Genomic DNA, 8,148 nt, shown 5'->3' on the forward strand with positions numbered 1-8,148 from the left:
GGAGGGTGCAAGGACCTCCCTCAGAAGAAAAAAATCGAATAGATGTTGTCGGAGGGCTGTGAGTTATGTGGGACAGGAATGGGAGGAATTAGTTTGGATGATGGTGGAGTGAGAGAGTACTTGGAGACAACTGGAAATGGAGGACATTTCGAGGGCTAAAAAGATTATTAGTATCATTATTCTTTCTAGAATATGAAGCAGGAGAACATAAAATCTCTGAGTTGGTAGCCTTCCTGATGAGACAAAGACTTCAGGAAGGGAACAGAGGCAGGCACAGTTGAGTGAAAAATTCTTTCCGAAAACTTTCTGACAATTGATGGAAATCATGTCTAATACTAATTAATAGGTCTTTATCAGATGATCATTCTACTGAAGTATGTGTTGGAGAGATATTTAGTTACCACTGGGGAGAAACTCACACCTGATTCTAAGAATTTTCTCTTTTAGTGAATCATACTATTGAAGTATGTGTTATAGGGAAATATAAGCTTCTCACATATCAGAATGTTATTCCACCATCACTAAATAGAACTAAATCAATTATGAGACTAAAAATGAAGACAGTTTCGAATGTAAAACCCTGGAGTGAAAGCAGAGATAACAAGGACTAGAACCTACTGAAATAATTTATTATTAATGTTTGGCTATATTTAATATGACATGGGTTTTCTGTTTGGTTATCAAAACATCTTTTAATGCAAAATGATAGCATAGTCTCAAACTGTGCTTCCTCAGTTGTACATGATATCAAACAACACACACATACATAATAGCCACTACCAGTCTGACTACATTGACTTAAGCATTTTTTTCCCACTTATTAAAGGCAAGAAATACAAATTTCTCCAAAGAAGGAGGCCATATTTCTAGAAAAAGATATATGACTGGCTATGCAGTAATGACAAAACAACTTGGAATTCCTTAGACTCAGCCTTTCTGACATTAAAATAATTTTAATAAATTTAGTAAATCTAAACAGACCATTGAGGCTTGGGGATTAGCATGACATACATGCTGAAGTTGTCCACATACTACTTCTCTTGATAACAGAAGTCTGAACCTGTTTTCCATGTAAGTTTTGTTCATCCTTGTCATCCTCTGTCTGGAATCAGACTCCTTTGGAATAGTGAGTATTTTGATCAATTCAGCTGTTTGTTGCTTGTGGTTACTCCTTAGTTGGGTTCTATAAAATAGATCCTTCAGTCCTTCATTATAAAATGGTGCCCTGTATTCTAGAAAATCTGTCATCTCCAAGATATGCTTATATGTAAAAATGCAAGTAAAGAAAGCTTTAAGATATGGAGAGTGCCCAGTGTATACTTTGTAGCTATTTGACAAAAATAAAATGAATGGAGATATGTTTAGATTTACTTGTCTTCATGGTAACAACCACACAGTTACAACAGTGGCAGAGACAAATGAGCCTATATGTCAAGTATTTTGACACACAAAATGACTATGTATTTGAAAGTGTTTCCATTTATGTGTCTTTATTCTCTTAAAATTCATAATAGATTGTGAGTCATGTTGGATAATAATTGTATGGGTATTTCTTATTCATCCTATCTAATCACAGCACTTAAAAAACTCAGTATGTTCCAGATATAGTTTGGTGTGGTATATTGACCTCACCTTTGTTTCATGCTACGTACACAGTGATTCAGTATCACAGTAGATTCTCAAAGAGGAAAAAAAATCTACCATGAAGCCATCCAGAGGACATGAAGTTTAAAAGAATTTTTATTTGGTCATTTGGTGTTAGAATTAAGACATTTGAGATGCATATAGATTCAGTTAGATTTTAATAAACTTCTAGATCTTTAATAATCGTTGAAGGAATACTTCACTCACTCTTATAATTAAAACTTGTTTACTGTTCTCACTTGTATAAATGATTCAGTTGGTATAAGTAATTGTCAAAATTGGGTATCATTAAGTTAAATAGTATCAGGTTTATAATTATATTTTATATTTAAAATGCTTGTCTAAAAATTAAAGTGTTGAAGTGAAGATTAATTCTGAGATATACATCTCTGAAGCTGTGACTGCAGGTAATATGATTTTTCTTGAAATTAGAAATTCAATATTTAAAGAAATGTTTTAAAGTATTGAACAGACTAAACTTTTTGGACTCAGGGATGAATTAGATTGCATGTAGCTGTGGGCAGAGAACAGATACATGTGTCTATTTGCCTAGCAGTGAGCTTAGTGCAGAAACAATATTCTAAGGGCATGAATTACAAGTTGAATAACTTAATTGTTTAGATTCAGTTATCATGAATCATCATTTGTACGATCTGGGAAAGACTATTACTTCTCAGATTAAAAAATACTTTAACTTGTAAAAGATTGTTTTTAAAGGGCAATTTAGGCAAAATATATTTAAATCTTAGAAATGTGTAAGTTCAGATTAAACCAGAATGATTCAGTGCCAGCTGGTTGGGCTGGCTCTGGCCGCCCTGGGTTGCATCTTTGCAGACACCATGGCAGGACCTAAGCCAGTAGTGCTGAGTGGGCGATCATAAGTAGGGAAGAGCACTCTGCTCAATAAGTTGTTACAGGAACATGGCAGCATCTTTGGCTTAAGCGTGTCCCTTACCACAAGGAACTCACGACCTGGTGAAGATTACTGTGTTGTAAACTAGGAGAGGATGCAGTGTGATATTGCAGCAGGGGGCTTCGTTGAGCATGCTGAGTTCTCAGGGAACCTGTAAGGGGCGAACAAGGCCATTGAACCGTATCTACAAGGTGTGTGCAACATCAAGAAGACTGATCTGCGTCCCATCTACATCTTTTGTGCAGCCTCCCTCACTGGACATGCTGGAACAGTGACTACGACTGCACATCACTGAGACTGAGTAGAGTCTGGCAAAGCGGCTGGCAGCTGCAGGGCAGACATGGAGAGCAGCAAGGAGCAAGGCTTGTTTGATATGGTCATCATCAGTGACAACCTGGATAAATTCTATACAACACTGAAGCATGAATTCTCGAAGGAAGTCAAGAAAGCTCTAAAATGTTAAGGCCTGGTGAGTAGGAGATCAGAGCAACCAGGAGGCAGAGAGATCTCTGCGGAGTGCGCACGGAAAGCGCCCCCCTGCCCTGCCTGATCCAGGGACCAAGAACCCAGCATTGGAACCTCTGTTCCTACCCGGCGGCTTTGGGGCGTAGAACAGGGTTCGGCCCATCTGCCACCTGGACCAGCAGTTACAGCCTGGTGAGAATGAGATCTGAGCAGCCAGGAAGCAGAGAGAAATCTGTGGAGTACTCATGAAAAGCATGCCTCTGCCCTGCCTGATCCAGGAACCAGAAACCAAGCATTGGGACCTCTGTTCTCACGTGGCGGCTTTGGAGGTGCAGAATAGGGCTTAAACCATCCGACACCTGGACCAGTGTTGATCCAGGGACACAGACCAGTAAATATCTTCAACAAAATTGTAGAAGAAAACTTCCCTACCCTTGAGAATGAGATGACCAGGAGCATAAAAGAAGCCTTCAGAACTCCAAATAGGTTGGACCAGAAAAGAAATTCCTCTCGACACATAATAGTCAAAACACCAAGTCCCCAAAGCAAAGAAAGAATACTAAAAGCAGTAAGGGGAAAAGTTCAGGTAACATATAAAGGCAGACCAATCAGAATCACACCGATTACTCAACAGAGACTATGAAAGCTAGAAGAGCCTGGACAGACATCATGCAAACCTAAGAGAGCACAAGTGCCAGCCCAAGCTGCTATACCCAGCAAAATTATCAATCACCATAGACGGAGAGATGAAGATATTTCAAGACAAATCTAAATTTACACAATATCATGAAAACAGAAACTGAACAAGGACACTGTAAAACAAGCAGAGAGTATGAACCAACTGGAATTAATAGATATCTACAGAACATACCATCCTAAAGTAAAAGAGTACACCTTCTTCTCAGCAACCCATGGCACCTTCTCAAAAATTGACCACATAATTGGACACAGAATGAGACTCAATTGATATAAGAAGATTGAAATACTCCCATGCATCCTCTCAGATCGCCATGGTCTACGGCTGATCTTTAACAACAACAAAGACAACAAAAAGCCCACATACACAAGGAAACTAAACAACGCTCTGTTAAACGATAGCAGGGTCAAAGAAGAAATAAAGAAAGAAATTAAGGATTTTTTAAAATTCAATGAAAATGAAAACACAACATACCCAAACCATTGGGATAAAATGAAACAGTACTGAGACGAAAACTCATATCCCTGAACACTTCCAAAAAGAAACTGGAGAGAGCTCACATCAGCAACTTGACAGCACAGCTAAAAGCTCTAGAACAAAAGGAAGCAGATACACCCAAAAAAAAGTAGAACTCAAGAAATAATCAAAATCAGGGCAGAAATAGACAAAATAGAAAAAAAAGGACCATTGAAAGAATCAACAAAACCAAGAGCTGTTTTTTTGAGAAAATCATCAAGATTGATAAACCCCTAGCCAGATTAACTAGAGGGCAAAGAGAGAGTATACAAATCAACAAAATCAGAAAGGAAAGTGGAGACATAACAACTGAAACTGAGAAAACTCAAGAAATCGTCAGATCCTACTACAAAAACCCATACTCCATAAAGTTTGAAAATCTGGAGTAAATGGATGAATTCCTAAACAGATACAAGATCATAAAGTTAAACCAGGACCAAGTAAACCACATAAATAATCCCATAACACCTAAAGAAATAGAAGAAGTCATCAAAAGCCTCCCAACCAAAAAAAAAGCCCAGGTCCAGAGAGGTTCAGTGCAAAATTTTATCAGACATTTTTGCAGACATAACACCAATACTCTCCAAACTCTTCCACAAGATAGAATCAGATGGAATACTACCTAACTCATTTTTTGAGGCTACAATAACCCTAGTTCCTAAACCACACAAAGACCCTACAAGGAAAGAGAACTTCAGACAAATCTCACTTATGAACATTGATACAAAAATACTCAACAAAATTCTTGCAAACTAAATCCAAGAACACATCAAATGATCATTCACCATGACCAAGTAGGCTTCAACTATGGGATGCAGGGATGGTTTAATATAAGAAAATCCATCAATGTAATCCACCATATAAACAAACTCAAAGAACAAAATCACATGGTCATCTCACTAGATGCTGAGAAAGCATTTGACAAAATTCAACAGCCCTTCATGTTAAAAGTCCTGGAAAGAACAGGAATCCAAGGTCCATATCTAAACATAATAAAAGCAATATTAAGCAAACTAACAGCCAACATCAAACTTAATGGTGGGAAACATGAAGCAATCCCACTAAAATCCGGGACTCGACAAGGCTGCCCACTCTCCCCCTACCTATTGAACAGAGTACTGGAAGTCCTGACTGGAGGAATTCGACAGCAAAAGGAGATCAAGGGGATACAAATCGGAAAGGAAGAAGTAAAAACTTCACTCTTTGCAGATGACATAATAGTGTACTTAAGTGACCCCAAAAATTCCACCAGAGAACTCCTACAGCTGATAAACAAGTTCAGCAAAGTGGCTGGATACAAAATTAACTCAAACAAATCAGTAGCCTTCCTATACTCAAAGGACAAACATGTGGAGAAAGAAATTAGGGAAAAGGTACCCTTCAAAATCATCACAAAAACTATGAAACACCTTGGTGTGACTCTAACTAAGCAAGTGAAGGACCTGTGTGATAAGAACTTCAAAACTCTAAAGAAGGAAATCCAGGAAGATCTCAGAAAAATGGAAAGATCTCCCATGCTCATGGATTGGAAGGATCAACATTTTAAAAATGGCCATCCTACCAAAAGCAATCTACAGATTCAATGCAATCCCCATCAAAATTCCAACCTAGTTCTTCATTGAGTTGGAAAGATCAATGTGCAATTTTATATGGAATAACAAAAGACCTAGAATAGCAAAATACATCCTCAACAACAAGAAAACATCTGCGGGAATCACTATGCCTGACCTCAAGCTATATTACAAGGTAATTGTGCTGAAAACTGCATGGTTCTGGTACATAAATAGGCACATGGATCAATGGAATAGAATAGAAGATCCAGAAATGAGCCGTCACATATATGGTCACCTGATTTTTGAAGAAGGAGATGTAAACATTCAATGGAAAAAGGACAGACTATTCAACAAATTGTGCTGGTCCAACTGGCACTCAGGATGCAAAAGAATAAAAATAGACCCTTTCTTATCTTCTTGTACAAAGCTCAAGTGTAAGTGGATAAAATATCTCCACATTAAACCAGATACATGAAAACTATTAAAAGAGAAAATAGAAAAAACATTAGAACACATAGGCACAGGAGAAAATTTTCTGAACAGAATACCAACGGCTCGACCTCTAAGGTCAAACATTAACAAATAGGACTTAATGAGATTGCAAAGTTTCTTTAAGGCTAAAGACATTGTCAAGAAAACAAAATGGCAGCCAACAGAATGGGAAAAGATCTTTACCAACTCCACATCAGATAGAGGCCTAATATCCAAGGTATACAAAGAACTCAAAAAACTAGACAGCAGAGAATGAAACAGCCCTATTAAAAATGGGGTACAAGGCTAAACAAAACGTTCTCAATTGGGGAATATCAAATGGCTAAGAAACATCTGAGGAAGTGCTCAACATCCTTAGCCATCAGGGAAATGCAAATCAAAACAACCCTGACATTCCACCTCACACCAGTCAGATTGGCCAAGATCCAAAACTCAGATGACAGCAGATGCTACAGAGGTTGTGGAGAAAGAGGAACACTTCTCCACTATTGGTGGGGTTGTAAACTGATACAACCACTCCAGAAATCAGTCTGGCGATTCCTCAGAAAATTGGACATAGTACTACCTGAAGATCCAGCTATTCCATTTCTGCTCATATACCCCAGAGACACTCCAATATACAACAAAGATACATGCACCATAATGTTCATAGCAGCTCTATTTATAATAGCCAGAAGCTGGAAAGAACCCAAATGTCCTTTGGTAGATGAATGGATACAAAAACTGTGGTACATTACACAATGGAGTACTACTCACCCATCAGAAACAATGACTTTACCAAATTCATAAGAAAATGGTTGCATCTAGAGAATATCATCCTGAGTGAGATAACCCAGTCATAAAAGAACAGACATAATATGCAGTCACTGATATTGGGAAGCTAATTCCAGAGTCTCAGACTGCCCCAGAAACAACTCACAGACTTGGTGAAGTTCAAGAAAAAAAAAAAAGAAAAGAAAATAAACAAAAAAAAAAAAAAAAAAAAAAAAAAAACCATCATGCTCAATCCTACATACCAAGAAAAAAATTACTAATTCCGGGTTACATCCTGTTTTACATGTAATTTTTGTTCATTGTAACTAGTAAGACCTTAATGCAGAGTATCAAACCTTAAAAAAAAAAAAAAAAAGCCAAGCACTGACACAATTGTATTTTTATACATTTATGCAAAAATGTTTAAAATTTTTTCTTTTATCCTTGTTTTTTAATATAAAGTTAAAAAAAAAAAAAGAAAAAATAAAAGAAAGCTCAGGGAACTTGCCATGCCTGAGGGCCTACTTCTTTCCACAGAGTGCTGTCTGTGATCTAAATCTGCCTGGATTACAAGGTGGGGAGAACTTTGCAGGGGCACCCAAGGCTTCCACTGCAGAGGAGAAGGCGATACACCTTGTCTGGCCACATGGTGGCTCTGTACCTTGGGCTGGCTTGCTGAGGCCAAATGACTCTGAAGAGTACCCACATCTATTCTTCCTGGGCTATTTGTGTTTCTATCCCTGTCCCTCCTGATGGAGCAGGACTGACTTCAGAATAAACCAATGATTGACTTATAGTGAAAAAAAAACCATTAACAATTTATGATAAGTATGATTCTGTAATAAAAAAGAATTGTTGTTTTGTTTTGTTTTGTTTTTTGTAGAAATTGAAGAAGAACCTGACACTAAATCTATGCTGAAATGCATAGTAAACTTAAACTTTTTCCGTCACCAGCCATTTCATAGTAATAATGCTTAAAGATAAATTATATCAAGCTCGAATTATTAGAGGGAATTAAATGTCTAGCATAAGTCACAGCAAATACCTTAGCAAAGAGATTTTACCTTGTTAGTTAGTTACTAGTACTTACTAAGCATTCAACTTTACTACTGATA

General features: G+C 37.5%; 1 pseudogene across 1 annotated transcript; it reads left to right on the forward strand.

Moving 5' to 3' along the window:
• The first annotated feature begins 2,441 nt into the window (after positions 1-2,441).
• Positions 2,442-3,020, forward strand: LOC308435641 (guanylate kinase-like; annotated as a pseudogene). Its single transcript has one exon. The product of its transcript is annotated as a guanylate kinase-like (transcript).
• Positions 3,021-8,148: the final 5,128 nt, after the last annotated feature.

Source organism: Micromys minutus (assembly GCF_963924665.1).
Source record: "Micromys minutus genome assembly, chromosome: 23".
NCBI lineage: Eukaryota > Metazoa > Chordata > Mammalia > Rodentia > Muridae > Micromys > Micromys minutus.